The sequence below is a fragment of the Amphiprion ocellaris genome, chromosome 7 (assembly GCF_022539595.1).
Source record: "Amphiprion ocellaris isolate individual 3 ecotype Okinawa chromosome 7, ASM2253959v1, whole genome shotgun sequence".
Taxonomy (NCBI): domain Eukaryota; kingdom Metazoa; phylum Chordata; class Actinopteri; family Pomacentridae; genus Amphiprion; species Amphiprion ocellaris.
Window position 1 is genome coordinate 11,966,164 of NC_072772.1, and position 17,103 is coordinate 11,983,266.

The 17,103-nt window shown below is 37.1% G+C and overlaps 2 non-coding genes across 2 annotated transcripts; both read left to right on the plus strand.

The window, feature by feature from the left end:
- Positions 1-3,847: 3,847 nt before the first annotated feature.
- trnag-ucc (transfer RNA glycine (anticodon UCC)) lies at positions 3,848-3,919 on the plus strand. Its single transcript has one exon. It is a non-coding gene; the product is annotated as a tRNA-Gly (tRNA).
- A 2,346-nt stretch (positions 3,920-6,265) lies between these two features.
- trnag-ucc (transfer RNA glycine (anticodon UCC)) lies at positions 6,266-6,337 on the plus strand. Its single transcript has one exon. It is a non-coding gene; the product is annotated as a tRNA-Gly (tRNA).
- The last annotated feature ends 10,766 nt before the right edge of the window (positions 6,338-17,103 follow it).

Consider the following 17,103-nt stretch of genomic DNA (forward strand, 5'->3'; position numbering starts at 1 on the left):
GTAAGTAATATAAGTTATACCATTAAGGAGACAAGCAGAACTTCAAGTACTCTGCCACAATTCTGCCAACTTTGCTGCATTGATCTGACTGGCTAAAAGTGAGGCTTAACTTATACAGCTGAAGTTTTGAGACACAAACCCCTAAATCTGAGTCCTTGCAGTATTTGTGGGTTGCCCAAAATTGTCTTAATAGAGTTCCAATGGGCTTTTCATTTTGAATTCTTTTCCGAGAGCTAAAATTGGAAATAAACAATGCAGTTTAAATTTGGAAGTCTGAAAAGTCAGCATTTTGAGTCAAAATTAGAGATTTATTCCATGGGAATTCAAGTTATCACGCTGATGTACCCAAATGTGGGGAATGTCACAAGGGCAACATTAGCTGGGCAAGATATTTATCTTAGTTGCTGTAATTGCTCCCTGAAGAGATACTTTGGAAGAATGCTTTTCATGATGGATTTGGGGATTTTTAACTGTACCTTGAAATAAGACAAGACCTCATTGCTCTCAACTTAAAAGAAACTTGATATTGCAACTCAGTCTGCACTACTATGCTGCATTGTTTTATCGGGATAAAAGTTCTACAAAAAAAGATATTATTGCTTCATTATGTGCAATATAGTAATTGCTGACTGCATTAGCTGTAAATCATTTATATATAAAATAATATATGTGACAATGAGCTCCAATTATTAAGAACCAGGCCAGTTTTCTATGTTCACTTGTAACACTGGTGCAGATGCATTTGCACGTATTAAATCTCAATGTGTAAACAATATACTGTGCATGATTTAAAGTCACATAGCAAGAGTTTAGCTGAATATGTACATAGCTATAAGGAAACTTATATTTTGGATTAGCAATGAAGACTAAACTTTAAAACTTTTGTTGAAAACTATTTGTTGCAAAAACAAGGTGTCAGCTTCATTGCAATTTCCAAGCAAGGAAAGGATAAGTAAATAAGACTACTTAGACCTTTCAACTTAATGTGAGGATTCATGTTTAGAAAAAAAAAGTTCTAAAAAACATTTAGATTTATTGTGATATGCATCAGAGACGTCAGTCATCTGCTTATAGCCTACAGCTTGGTAGGCGTTTTTAGTACCTTATACCACCAAATTATTTTTTATATCTTGCATTTGTTTGTAGATCACATTCAGTCATCATCAACCAATTTTTCCTCTCTTGGAATTGCAAACCATATGGATTACATGAGCTACACTTTGGAGCAACATAATGACATTCTGTTTTTTACAGGTTGTGTTTACGAAAACTTTTTTGTGGTAAGAAAAAGAAGTAAAGCGTCGGTTACTGAAATATTAAAATATATTGAATCTAGACATGACTACAATGAAAAAAATATTTAGTCTCAAATAAGAACAAAATGGTCCATGAAACTTGTGGAAGCCCCTAGATAGTCCAGCAGGTTATCAATATTTCATGTTTCTAATAATAACATAAAATACAGCCTTTGGAATCAAACAACACATAAATGCATATTGACAGGATGTTACTTTTCATTATGCTCAAGGGTTTTGACACACTAACCCACAAAAAGAAGGTTTGCTAGCTCTTTAATTTCTAATAAGAATTAATTGATTTTAGCTCAACTGCACAATGAAGAAGCATTGATTGAAATTGCATTTTACTGCAAATACAGTAGCCAGTATATTTACATGTATTACTCAGTCATTTTCCTCTCTTTATGACTTCCCATACAAGTTTTGTGTGTGTGTGTTGTGTATATGCGGTGGAAAACAGTTTGGCTGAATGGAGCCAACATAAAGCCAGCCAGCAGTATTGCTTCACCAAAGCGTGTTTGTTGGCAACAGAGCAATGTTTTGTGTCTTCTCTGATCACATCATTGTTTACAATTTTACTGCACCAAGAAGGAGGGCAACAGTAAAATAGAATAAAATTCTTTAAATAAGAAGATGTAAGGAAAGTACATGCACTTCCCTCAACTATGCAGTCAGACCACTATGTTCTGCAGAATGGGCAAAGCAAGACTGTGACTATCCTCACTTCCATTTAAAGTTAGCAAGTTTCATCTGAGAGTTTAAGTTTCGGCTGAGTGGTTTCTACTGAGATTGAGGATGTCTGAGATAAACAATAATTACAAAGCGTATAGGAGTTATTAGCAGTTTGAATTAAACCTAATTATGCTTTAATTGAATGAATGATCCTATTAAATGCTGAGTTTTGTGGATACTGTAGAGGGATGCAGGGACACAGCTACAGTACTGTACATACAGCAGAGTGTAATGGGTATCTGCAGATCCAAGTTGTAAATATATTTTATTTTAATATCTCTGAAGGCAAATATTTTGTACTGCCTTATATGTTTAAGGCCGTCACTGTCAGTGCAGTTTATCATTTGTACATAGTATTTACAAGCTACGTGCACTTATCCTTGATTTGACAAGATCAAGCAGAAGTATTGATTATATTATGGATGGATGGATGGATGGATAGATGGCTGATATATCTTGATAAAAGTGCTTTGCAGGGAACAGTGGGGTGTATTTTATCTTTCTTTCCAAATAAGACTGTTACTTAACAATCATGAGCATTAACGCCTCTTTGAAGGGGTTTGAGTGAGGCCAAATCTCTAAATTCTAAATGTTGCACTGCATAATTTTTAGTTCTATAACTCAATTAACAGTGCTTTTTGTGATTATTCAGTGGGAAAGAAGTAAAATTACAGTGTTTCTTCACAAAATATAGAATGAAAATGCTTGCAAAATTATTGTATTTGGTCCTTACTTGAAATGGGATATTTTACTTTAGTCTTGCAGGTTTGTTCGGCAGTTGTTTGACAAATTTTTCACTTTTTTTTCTCTCTTTTGTCTTTTCTATGTGCTGCTTTTATTCATTTTACAACCATAAACTTTACAATATTAGATTTTAGTTTTACTAAATCCAATCTAGTATCTGTGCAGGTACATGTTTTTCCACTGCAGGAATGCCCACTTAACTGTAAGAGCAGAAGAAAAAGTAAAAAAATGGAACAATATGAAATATGCAGTGTTGAAATAAATAAATAAAACTGCAGATACTGGTATTTCCCAGTCAGTACGCTGACTGATGTTTGAAGTGAAGCAACTTTGTAAGGCTGCTGAGTTGAAGCAGTAGCCTCAGTTACACTCTGAGAATCGATTGATGGCTTAGCATGTACGCACACACACACACACACACACACACACACACACACACACACACACACACACACAAACACACACACGCACACACACACACACACACACACACACACACAAACACACACACGCACACACACACACACTCATATTAAACACAAGTGGTTCAGCCAGGGGACAGCCAAGTTGCTGAATAAGATGGGGAGAGAGATGGAGAAGAGGAGTGGAGGAGCCAGAACAGCAGCGCAGAGGAGTGGCTTTCGTCAAACTTAAACTCTCCCTGGCACAGAAGACTAATCGCCAAACTATCTCAGCTTTATTTACCTTTCATTTCTCAACTTCAGGAATCCTTGGATCATAGCAAAGTACAAAAGAGAGAAAGAAACAAAGAGAGGGTGATACCAGTGTCTGCTCGATCCAGCTCAACTTTACACTGAAGTGACAGACAGAAGGTAAAACAGCAGACAGTGATTTGTCAGTATTAGACATGAAATGTCCTTGTTGTCTCAAAGGCAGACATATCTCTATTGTTTTCATTATTTTGTGAATTCCAGCAAAACCTTATCTGTTAATTAAAACATTTGTGAAAAACGTTCCCAAAGTTGACAGGCTTTGAGCAGATTTCTACTTTTTTCCTCTTCAGGTGGAACTTGCAGTGGTGGCCATAGACTGTAGTCTGTGGTAGTGGCACAGCATTGGTGGTATAGTGGTTAGTATAGCTGCCTTCCAAGCAGTTGACCTGGGTTCAATTCCCAGCCAATGCAGGTCATTTTTGGGACATAATGGCTCAGAAGTGAAGGCTTTTGGTGGCATATCAAAATCTTGAAGATTTATCATTTGCCTCTTGAGCAAGGCCCCTACCCAATGTGCTCCAAGGATACCATAGTTTGACTGACCATCAACTCTGACACCAGCTTCCTAACAAGGTGGTATTTGCCAAAAGAGACTTAATATAATAATAATAATGATAATTCCAATGTCTGCTCTATCCACTCCAACTTCACACTGTGTGACAGACATGAAAGGTAAAAAAGCAGACATGAAATGTCCTTGTGAGATAAAAACAACACCACTATTGTTTTCATGATATTGTGAATCACAACAAAACCCCATCTGGTAGTCTGGTGGCATTTTGTGTGCAAACATTTCCAAAAGTTGACAGTCTTTGAGCAGATTTATTGTATCCTCTGGTAGCATCTGTTGTGAGCTTTGTTTGATGAAATTTATTTTCTGATGAACTTGTGTTTAGTGTTTCATCTCTGACCACTTGCTTAAAACACCGCTCCTTCACCTTAGTGTCATTTAACCTGTTTTGATCTTGTTCATCACAATGAAACTTGTTCACTGAGAAGTAAGTTGAGTCCCACTTACCTGTGAAGCCACGTGTTTCCCCGGCATGTCTCCCTGTTTATGGTCAAATTAAATGGATTACTCACTTTGTATTACTGAAGTACAGTTACACAAAAAAGTCTCGAAGAAAAAAGAATATTTTTTTTCCAAACTTAAGCTGTATTATGTATTGTATGCATATATATACAGTACACAGTGAGCAAACTGCATCCACTGATGATGACTTTACAGTTGACAGCTCTGTTACAAGTTCCCATTATTTAACTTGCATATAATAGTTGATATTTTGATGTTCAGAAGTTACTCTACTGCAACTGTTTCTGTTTCTTCTAACTGTCTTTATGGTCTTTGCTAAAGTTTGCCTCACAGCCACGATTTCATGCTCTCACAAAGCAGACACCAACAGCAGTCAAGCAAGCGGTCCATTTGTCCTCTCAGGCGTGGGAAGGGTGTAGGCTGATGTTTGAGTGAAAGACACAACTATTAATGATCAGTTTTACAGCCTACTTTATTAAACGGTGTCTGCCTCGGCCTAATCCATCCATTGATTTACCAGAGCGACGATGTGAGAATGCTAGGCCTGTAGCACAGAGTAAAGAGTAAAAATGAGTTTAAGCCTCTACTTCTTTCTTCTTTGTGGTTTGCTCTTTCTGTCCCATTCTTTCATATATTTTTTCCCTCTCCCTCACAGCAGTCCCATTGTGTCACAAAAGAAACAAAGGAACAATTCATGGGAGAAGAAATGACAAGGAGAAAAGGAGAGTGGCGTCAAACAAGGAGAAAGAGAAGGGGGGCACTTGCAGACATCTAACAAGTTCTGATCAAAATTCAAAGCGGATCAAATGGATATGAAATTTGCTTCAAACAAAAGCCCCCCCGACTGTCCCTAGCCTTGGGGCTCTTATCATCTTTTCTTGTTGCTCATGCCAGCATCTTCTTTTCACACCTCCTCCAACCCAAACCCATCTCTGAGTTTCCCTAATGGCCACAGGTAGCTCGCTGCCTTACTGTTTGCTTCTTACACCCCTCCTTCGCTCAACTCTTCCTCTGCCTCTTTCATTCACCCCCTCCACCCTCCCTCAGGCCCTTTGCCTCCTCTCCCGCTGCAACTGATGAAAGGAGGCATAAATGAAGGAGTGCATGTTAATTTGTGATGGCCATTCCTGACAAGCTTTAAACAGAGTGAGGAATCATGAGTCTGATCATCCAGAATATAAAGATATGCAGATAGTGGGAGCAAGAATTTAGTGAAGGTCAGAGGGTTTGGGGCACTTAACTGCGGTAATAACGGCAGCCTCTTCATGTCATTGACCACACTCCCTGATCTGAGAATTTTTTTAGAGTTAATATAACAAGACTACCTGTGTATATTTGGTTAGAATACCCATGTGGCTTTGTGGTTCCATGATTTATATCATCAGGGATGTGATAGCTCCAGTAGTGTTCTCTACCCCAAGATAAGACAAAGTTGGCAGCGTATGAATAAATAAGTGGCCTCTTCTATGTGGAGCAATATCTATTCATTATGACATTGATTACAGTGTAACTCGGTATTTCAGTTTTCAATGTCTCACAGTATTTTGTGTTAATATTTCATTATTCTACATTTGTAGAGAGGAACAGTCAGTTTTAGTAAGCAAACTACAGTATTTTTTTCGTAACCTAAACCTACCCAGTCAGTATTCTAAATGTGAACCCTGGTTTCTTGTGTGAGACTTTTGCCTGTCATCCATCCTCATTGCCTATAGCTGATCAGTGTCGCATTGGTGGTATAGTGGTTAGCATAGCTGCCTTCCAAGCAGTTGACCTGGGTTCGATTCCCAGCCAATGCAGGTTGCTTTTGGGAAGTGGTGGCTCAGCTGTGAAGTTTTTGGGCTACAAGCTTCAACACCCTCAAGCTGCCCCCGTTGCATCCTTGAAAAAGCATCCTTGCCCGATCTGCGGCATAGTGTGAGTGACCCTACGCTCTGATTCTGATATGATACTAGAAAACAGTGCTATCAATACAGTATAATAAATAATAATAATAATAAATTCCATCATGGGTCACATGAAGTGAATACTTTTGTCCGAAACTGCTGAATCAAAGTATCAAATCCACATTAGTGTTTCTTTTTTTTTCTTTGTTATTAAACATCTTACAATGATCTTTCAATATGCAATAGTAGTTTCTGTCATATTGTTGATTTAGGATTTAGAATGAGCTATTTGTTAGGAACTGTTCACTATTTTTTCCTCTTTAACCCCATGACCCCAAGACTACGTTAAGGTAGTTTTTATTACGTTTTCTTTCAAGCTCTTCTCTTGGTTTAGTCATACATGCTGTTATCTTGTTGTTCGTTTGTGTAATACAGTCTATCCTATCCAGATCTTCCATTTTTTAAAAATATAGTAATACATGAAGATTTTCTTATATTAGCCATTATATCAAAGAAAAAAAAGTGTAATATAATAGTCATGTTTATAGAAGAGTCTCACTGTAAAATTGTGGCAGTAGAAAGAGATTGTGTGGAATCTGGCAGTAAAAGCACCATGATTGTGAGATACCGTATGACCAAGAAATAGGGAAAAATATGCACTTACTTTGTTAAAAAAAAAAAAAGAAAAAGTCATTATATACAGCAGCCTACTTGCAGAGGTGACCAACTAGGCAAATGTTTTACCTTCACTTCCAAATAAGGGCCCACTAGAGTCTAAGATCACCACTGCCTTCTGGTAAATATATGATCTGCACTCATGTTTTGACCACTGCTTTTGAATGGTTTGACTATAAGGCACATCCGTTATTTTGTGTTTCTTTTTCATATGATGTGGGATGTAATGTCAGCCCAGTGCTGGAGCCAATGCAGAAATTGAAGAATGTGTTACAGTTTTCTTGGCCAGGTCATGTTTATTATATCTAGACTTTTATGCTAATCAAACATATTTTCCTCGGCTAAAAGAATATGGTCAGATAAAGCTGCAAATAATAATATAAAAATAAATAGCAGCTGTTTGTTTCTGTACAGTACAGTAATAAAGCTCTGTATTGTCTCACACTGTCTATGATTAGGTATTTCTATCACACAGAAAATCCACAGTCTTTATTCTGAACACTTAATAAGCAACAAACCACCAGCATGAAAGTCATTTGACTTCTCAAAGTCGGCTGGTTGTGGCACTGAGTTGAGTTTTTAGAGGCACTTCAGTCGTCCTAATTGGATCGCTCTGTCCTCTTTCTCCCTCTCTCATCACGTAATCAGTCTACAGTCTCCCTAAAAACTGCTGGATGTCAATGCATAGATTTCTGTAACAAGCCTTAAGAAAGTGTAATGCTCAGGGAAGTCTAACTTTTTCTCATCTTGCCTTTCTTCTTCCTTGCACTCCCTACCTCTGTACCTCTAACTCCTATCAAAGCTGTGATAGTGAGCGGTTCAACAGAGTGCTTGTACCGACGAGGAGGAGAAAGAAAGCAGGAGAAATCTGCTTTCTCCCTTCACTGCTGTGTGCCCCTCTTGTTTCTCCACCCCTATTATGATGCACTATACTTTGTGCGTTGTCACATATCCAACATCCTGCTGAATGAAAATGAAACCAGCAATGAAACTAGAGATGCATATGGAGACTCACAGCTGGAAGGATTGAGATAAAATTACCCAGACTTCTGGTTTGGCCATGTCAAGGCAACATCATCCACTCTCTCTCCTTGTCACTAAAAAGGATGCCTCAAGACTTATGATGACTCACAGCTCACTGACTCCTCTGAAGTGGCCTTTCTTTAGCCCAGATTTGGCAGCTCTACAAGGAAAATTTAATTTCTCATGCCATCTTTGACATCATCCGAAAATGTTATCAAAACACCACGGCTGCCGTCTCGTAAAGTAAACTTTAATGGACCAGAAAGGACTAATTGTACATATCCTCATTCTATGATTCAGAGTGACAGGACGATGCTGGGACAGCGTTCAGCTGAGGAGCAACAGACCATGCAGTCTTGTTGCTCAGCTGCAAAGAAGCCAAATATGAACAGCTGGCATCGGGGAAAAAAATACATCACAGCATTAGTAAATAAACGTCTGCTTTACCAACCTTTTATCACAGGTTTGTTGATGTAAAACACAATGTCTAGCCATTGTTCATAAAAAAAGAAAATTGAAAAAAATGCATCTGCTGCTGTTATCACCTGAGAGAATGGAGCTTGTGATGTGCTTTGTGTTTACAGATGCGTCCGTGTTTGTTAAGAATAAATAAAATGAATGCAGTCAATAGGTTTGGCAATAGAGGTATATTGAACAGATAAAGACAAGACACTGAAGAAACTGAAACATTCTCAAACTCCATCATCATTCTGTAGAATTAAACAGACACAGTTGAATGTCTCAGAGGGAGACATACATGCTAAACAGGACAGGGACCATCCAAAAGACAGAATACTGGCATCGCCTCTCCAAAAACAACAACAAACAACAAAAAAGCCCACAAGATAAGAGAGGCAAGAGAAAAATGCAGATGTCGACTGGGGCTCTTTTTTCTTTCAGAGCTTATGAACTATAGTGTTTATTGATTAACTGCAACTTGTAAAATATCTAAAAAGTCAGCAAATACAATAGTGATGCTGACAGTCAATGGTTCCTGCTACATTTGAATGTATTCGTGTATCACTGTTTTTACTGTGCCTGCAAACTTGACTTGTAAATTGATTTTAAAATATATAGTTGTAATGTTGCTTATTACCTACATATCACAGGTATCCCCTTGCTTTTGCTTAGCTGTGCTCCACAACAGTTTAGTAATACTACAGTTCTTTATAGTTTTACATAATTTTAGTCATAACAGGAATTATTTGTTAAACTACATTTTTGGTTATTTTGTCCTAGTGGTTTTTGGTTGGCAAGTATGTGCACATCTGCTGGACATACTGGTTTAATAAAGTGTGAGCATTTGATGCATTCACCTGAATAGACTCGTCTCAGTTATGTCAGAAACTTCCCCAGTCTCCCCTCTGTGGCAAGATGTGAGTAGAGTATATGCAGGAGAGGAACACTGAGAGGCAAAAACCGCAAGGGGAAAAGAAGACAGCTGAAGACGTTGTAGACAGGAAGAGGGACACAGTAAAGCACGAGTTTTGGAGAAAGAGGAGAGACAGAAAGCAGAAGATGATCCAGTAGTTACAGGAAAAGTGAAATGGGAGACACAATGGAGGACTGCATAGAAAGATAATGTGAGTTTCATTATGGAGAAGTAAGCAAAGTCTTCTCCTCAACAAAGTGCAGCTTCTTTTTTTTCTGTATGTCATTCCATCTCCTGCATCAGTTTCTCAGTCTCGGTGTGTTATTTTCTGTCTGAGAAGCTTCTCTGTGGCATGGGAGTTTGCAGTAATGGTCCTTATTGTCGATTTTGGTGTGTAGGAGAATATTTTGATTGGTTTTATTTGTCCTTGTACTTTCAGAGCATGTACGTTGAAGAGAATGTGTTTGTGGAACCATTTGGGGAGGATCACTTGGTAGATTACCTGTTCTGAGTGTTACAAACCTGTTGTAGAGTTCACCTGCAGAGCACTGACACAAGCAGAAGGCAATAATCCTCCCGAAACACCACTGACATCTGCTATCTCAATACTTTAGCGCAGCCTAGATATGTAAGATTACTTAAGAGTTAGCAGAATTATGTTTAATTAATATTCGGCTGTATGGAATTCCTCAAACTCTTCAGATGCTTTCTGAACTCAGACAGACTGTGGCTTTCTAAAGTGAGTGTCTTGGTGACGAGTATGTATCATAACATATACAGTTGCCAACTCTCAGAGAATTTAGACATTTTTAAGCTCCAGACATATCACAGTACAGTTTCAATGGTACTCGGTACAATAAATTTTACTTCCAGCAAATTGAACAGTCTAATACATCCACAGGCTAACTATATTTTCCCCCTAAACATGATAACAGAATGGCTGCATTCATCTTGACCAATTGAGAGACTGAGACAAAGGCGGATGAACTGCAAACAGGCTTCCTGGGAACTTTGCACTAGTCCCGTATTGTAGAAAATCACACTGATATTCTCAAATAGGCTTTAAGTACAAAGTGTGTGTGGCGCATTGGTCATTTAAAGACTTCTCATGAGTTTTCAGAGGGCAAAACAACAATAGGGTTTATACTCAAAGCCATCTGTCTCTCCTGTTATACCATTACAGTTTCCTGCAGGTCATACAAAGAGCCCTCTACTCAGTTCTATTTACCTCCGCCCAAACAATGATTAAGTTTAATAGCAAACAATTCCCACCAATGAGCTGCAAGGGCTTTGCAATACAGAAAATATGCACACAAAAGTGCAGAGGGTCTAAAGAGAACCTAATGATTTTAAATATGCGATTTCATGACAAGCAAATAATTGACAATATGGACATTTACATTATTTGAAAGTAGTAAAACAAAAATTACCTATGGTTTATTCCCATTTTCCAGAGTTAACTGTGTTTCCATATCAAACTCCTTCTCTTTTTCTGGGTGTAAATGTTGAATTTTGATGACTCACTCCAAACTCAGGGATGCTTCCATAAATTTAACTAATCAAATATCATTTGAGGTGACTGGCTAGCAACGTCTGTCATAAATCACAGATTAGCTTGTGGCTTGTAGGTAGGGGAACGATATTGCAGGTATTGTATCCAAGTTGGCAAAAACTTTGTATGAATTTTGAAAGAATGTAAATGTAATCGAATTTATTTACTCTCTCTTATCATCCTAATTTTGGTGAGGTAGGTGTGGTTTGAGGCGAACAGTCCTCTACAGCTGCATTCTGTACGTTTCTACTAATAGTCCACATATTATGTCTCACAAAGCCTTTAAAAGAAATAGTTTGGCTTGGTGGTCCGTGTACGGATCTGGTAATTGGATTTTCCGTTCTGAAACGGGTATTGAAAAACAAAAAACGAGTGCTTATTTGATTTTCGTTTTAAAATACAAAAATTAAAATTGAAATACAAGACGTTTTTCCTTTTCATGATCAAAAAGGGATATACGATTTAAAAAAAAAAAAGCCTTGATTTTCGTTTTATATTTAGAATAACAAGAAAGTAAAATCAGTAAGAGACAGAAACGAAAAAAGGTCAGTTTTTTCATTTTCTGAGACCGGAAGTGGTCATCAGCAAGTGTGGAGCCAAACAGAGTACGGTGCATAGACTGTATATAAATTTTGTTTCGTTAGTTTTCATCGTCAGAATGAGAGATCAGGTGGCCGATCTTAAAATAAATCAATATTGATTTTTTTTATAGAGCGTTAAAGTTTTGCGAAGCCAGGAGGCGGGACTACTTGATTGACAGTCCGGTCTGGAATGATTGACAGGTCCTACGGAGGAGGCAGCAGAGACTCTGCTCTCCTCGTTTGGATGAATTCTGAGATAATAACTGTTGGTTTATTTATCGGTGGAGCAGCAGAACATTTTCCACAGACAGTTTTCCTGCCCGTTGGCTTGTTTTAACCAGTTTTCTACCATCGGCTGATTCTACCAGCAGACACTGAAAGGACTCTGATAGTTCGGTAAGTAAATGTTTATTTTCCTATCGGTGCCGCTTTTAATGCACTTTATATGCAGCTTTAGTGTCAGATGTAATGTGTGCCATGCACTCCAGATGTTTGTGGAGTTTGTTTCAGTGTGTGTTGACCAGAGAAGAAAGTTAGCATAGTAAATAATAGCTTTAATGTCAGCGATGCTAACCGAGCTAGCTGCTCAGTCGTAGCCTGATTAAAGCTAACGTAGCATCATGCTAATGTGTTGAGTTTCATGTAAACAGCTGAAGTGTGTTGTGTTCCTGTAATGTGGTTCATTAAGTTCAGAAAACTGTGGCTGGTCGACATTAATGTAACGTTCAGGAAACTTAAATGTGATTAAAACAGTAATGTTAATGTTCTAGTTGTCAGTAATCAGATTTAATTTGACGCTAAAACAGACTCTGATAGTTTTAAATGACATCAGTTTCATTAATTTGTTGAAAATTGTCTCATTTGTTGTAATGATGTTGCTGCCGATTCATTAAAAGCAGATGATCCGTGTTGAAGATACGTTTAGTTCTAGTATCAGAAGTACAAGAAGGAAAATGGAAGTTTAGTTCAGCTACATCAAAGATATCAGGATTAAAATAACTAAATGAGTCTTTATGCCTCAAACTTTATTTTTACAATAAAGAAATAATGAAATAATCACAGATAATAAAAATATAAATAGCAGAGAAAACCTGAGAGAATAATTTCCTGAAAAGTCTGCGAAGGAAAAGCAGCTTTTTTATCCTGAAAGATCAGAATCAGCTCCATCATCTGCATCTGACAGCATCAAGTCAACCAGAAAGAAAAGAAAAAAGAAAATGACTTCTTTCTGATCACATATGTTCCGCTGCTCACAGTCTGCTGCTGCTCACATTCTTCACATTTATTTTCCACTTTTAAGTTCAGCAGACAGGTGCTTTGCTTTGGAGTGTGACGATGTCGTCGGTGATGTGGAGAGTGAAGTTTCCGTTTCACCCACAGCGTGCTTTAGGGCAGCCGGGTAGGACTTGATGTTTGAAATACTGACCAACAGCTCAGATTTAACTGTCTGTAGTTCCGTTTTGATGGGTGTTAAACTTTCACTCAAAGCCGCCAGGAGTCTTTAAAATAACCGCCGTCTCGTTACAGAGTGAAAGTAGCAGTTCCTCCTGAAGGTCAGAGATTGCAGCATCTGAGGGCCTCTTCAAAAGAAGACGTAGTTGATGAAGGCATTCTGGAGCAGGACCAGAAAGACCACGACCAAGCAGCCTTGAGATCTTAGGCAGCGTCTCCCTCAGGTGGGTGTCAACGGTGTTCACGGTCAGCTCCGTGGTAATCCCGTCAAAAAACAAAACTGAAAAAAATCTAGATTATAAATCAATATGTAACCGAAGCACTCTGTGTATAACGCCATAGTATAGGATGTAGTTCAGAAAATGTCAAAGTATAGTATACTTTTCAAGAATAACATAGTATGGCCTGTAGTTCATAGTATAGAATGTTGGCAAAAAAACCCAACTGATTATTATGTGGTTTAAAAAGTGCAAAATGATAGGATGTAGCCTAAAATTGTCATGTATGATATGTGGTTCAAAAAATGTCATAGTGCAGTATATTGTCAAAATAGTATGTTTTTCAAGAAAACATCAGAGTATATGCCGTCTAAAAAATGCCATAGAATAATATTTCATTGCACAAGTAAAAGTATAGTAATTTTTAAAACTGTTCAAATTCTTATATGTTGCTAAAAAACAAAAAAAATAACTAAAACAAAAAAACGTCATAGTATTATGTCAATTTAAAAAGCCTATAGTATAGAGTGTTGCCCAACAAACGTCATACTATAGCATGTCGCTCTAAAAACGTCATAGTTTGGCCTTTAGTCCAAAAAACATCATAGTTTAGCATGTCGCTCTAAAAATGTCATAGTAGAGCATGTCGCTCTAAAAATGTCATAGTACAGCATGTCGCTCTAAAAACGTCATTGTATAGCATGTCATCCAAAAAATGTCATAGTATAGCATGTCGTCCAAAAAACATCATGGTATAGCATGTCGCTCTAAAAGCATTATAGTGTAGCATGTCGCTCTAAAAACATCATGGTATAGCATGTCACCCAAAAAACGTCATAGTATAGCCTTTGGTCTAAAAACGTCATAGTATAGCATGTCCCTTTAAAAACGTCATAGATAGCATGTCGCTCTAAAAATGTCATTGCTTTTGGTCCAAAAACCTGCATAGTATAGCATGTCGTCCAAACAACATCATAGTATAGCATGTCTCTTTAAAATTGTCACAGTATAGCATGTCGTTCAAAAAACGTCATCGTATAGCATGTCACTCTTGAAACGTCATAGTATAGCATGTCGCTCTAAAAACGTCATAGTATTGCATGTCACTCTAAAAACGTCATAGTATAGCATGTCACTCTAAAAACGTCATCGTATAGCATGTCGCTCTAAAAATGTCATTGTATAGCATGTGGCTCAAAAAACGTCATAGTTTAGCATGTCGTCCAAAAAACATCATAGTATAGCATGTCGTCCAAAAAACGTCATCGTATAGCATGTCGCTCTTGAAACGTCATAGTATAGCATGTCGCTCTAAAAACGTCATAGTATTGCATGTCACTCTAAAAACGTCATAGTATAGCATGTCGCTCTAAAAACGTCATTGTATAGCATGTGGCTCAAAAAAACGTCATAGTATAGGATGTCGTCCAAGAAACATCATAGTATAGCATGTTGCTCTAAAAACGTGATTGTATACCATGTCATCCAAAAACCGTCATCGTATAGCATGTCGCTCTAAAAACGTCATAGTACAGCATGTCGCTCAAAAAAGTCATAGTATAGGATGTCGCCCAAAAAACGTCATAGTATAGCATGTTGCTCTTGAATCGTCACAGTATAGCATGTCGCTCTAAAAACGTCATAGCATAGCATGTCGCTCTAAAAACGTCATACTATAGCATGTTGATCTAAAAACGTCACAGTATAGCATGTCACTCTAAAAACGTCATAGTATAGCATGTCGCTCTTAAAACGTCATACTATAGCATGTCGCCCAAAAAAACGTCATAGTATAACATATCGCTCTTAAAATGTCACAGTATAGCATGTCGCTCTTGAAACGTCACAGTATAGCATGTCACTCTAAAAACATCATAGTATAGCATGTCGCTCTTGAAACGTCACAGTATAGCATGTCACTCTAAAAACATCATAGTATAGCATGTCGCTCTAAAAACGTCATACTATAGCATGTCGATCTAAAAACGTCACAGTATAGCATGTGCCTCAAGAAACGTCATAGTATAACATGTCACTCTAAAAACGTCATAGCATAGCATGTCGCCCAAAAAGCGTCAAAGCATAGCATGTCGCTCTGGAGTGTTTTTCACAGCCTCCTTTACATGATTTGATCATATGGCATGTTTTTACATGTTGAAAAATGGCATTTTTTTTGCGACATAGTATACTATGGGCGTTTTTTTGCACCAAAATTCATGATGATTTTTTTTCAAAGAAAACCTTTCCGGAGTGTTTTTACATTATTTCATCATATGGCACGTTTTTACAACATGTTTGAAAAATCGCATTTTTTTTCGACATAGTATAGTAAGGCGTTTTTTTTTGCGCCAAAATTCATGATGTTTTTTTTTTTCAAAGAAAACCTTTCTGGAGTGTTTTTCACACCCTCCTTTACATTATTTCATCATATGGCACGTTTTTACAACATGTTTGAAAAATCGCATTTTTTTTCGACATAGTATAGTAAGGCGTTTTTTTTGCAGCAAAATTCATGATGATTTTTTTTTCAAAGAAAACCTTTCTGGAGTGTTTTTCACGCCCTCCTTGACATTATTTCATCATATGGCACGTTTTTACAACATGTTTGAAAAATCTCATTTTTTTTCGACATAGTATAGTAAGGCGTTTTTTTTTGCGCCAAAATTCATGATGATTTTTTTTCAAAGAAAACCTTTCTGGAGTGTTTTTCACGCCCTCCTTTACATTATTTCATCATATGGCACGTTTTTACAACATGTTTGAAAAATCACATTTTTTTTCGACATAGTATAGTAAGGCGTTTTTTTTGCGCCAAAATTCATGATGATTTTTTTTTCAAAGAAAACCTTTCTGGAGTGTTTTTCACGCCCTCCTTTACATTATTTCATCATATGGCACGTTTTTACAACATGTTTGAAAAATCACATTTTTTTTCTACATAGTATAGTAAGGCGTTTTTTTTTTTTGTGCCAAAATTCATGATGATTTTTTTTTCAAAGAAAACTTTTCTGGAGTGTTTTCCATGCCCTCCTTTACATTATTTCATCATATGGCACGTTTTTACAACATGTTTGAAAAATCGCATTTTTTTTCAACATAGTATAGTAAGGCGTTTTTTTTGCGCCAAAATTCATGATGATTTTTATTTCAAAGACAACCTTTCTGGAGTGTTTTTCACGCCCTCCTTGACATTATTTCATCATATGGCACGTTTTTACAACATGTTTGAAAAATCACATTTTTTTTCGACATAGTATAGTAAGGCGTTTTTTTTGCGCCAAAATTCATGATGATTTTTTTTCAAAGAAAACCTTTCTGGAGTGTTTTTCACGCCCTCCTTTACATTATTTCATCATATGGCACGTTTTTACAACCTGTTTGAAAAATCACATTTTTTTTCGACATAGTATAGTAAGGCGTTTTTTTTTTGTGCCAAAATTCATGATGATTTTTTTTTCAAAGAAAACTTTTCTGGAGTGTTTTCCATGCCCTCCTTTACATTATTTCATCATATGGCACGTTTTTACAACATGTTTGAAAAATCGCATTTTTTTTCGACATAGTATAGTAAGGCGTTTTTTTTGCGCCAAAATTCATGATGATTTTTATTTCAAAGACAACCTTTCTGGAGTGTTTTTCACGCCCTCCTTGACATTATTTCATCATATGGCACGTTTTTACATGTTTGAAAAATCGCATTTTTTTCGACATAGTATAGTAAGGCGTTTTTTTTTGCGCCAAAATTCATGATGATTTTTATTTCAAAGAAAACCTTTCTGGAGTGTTTTTCCCGCCCTCCTTGACAT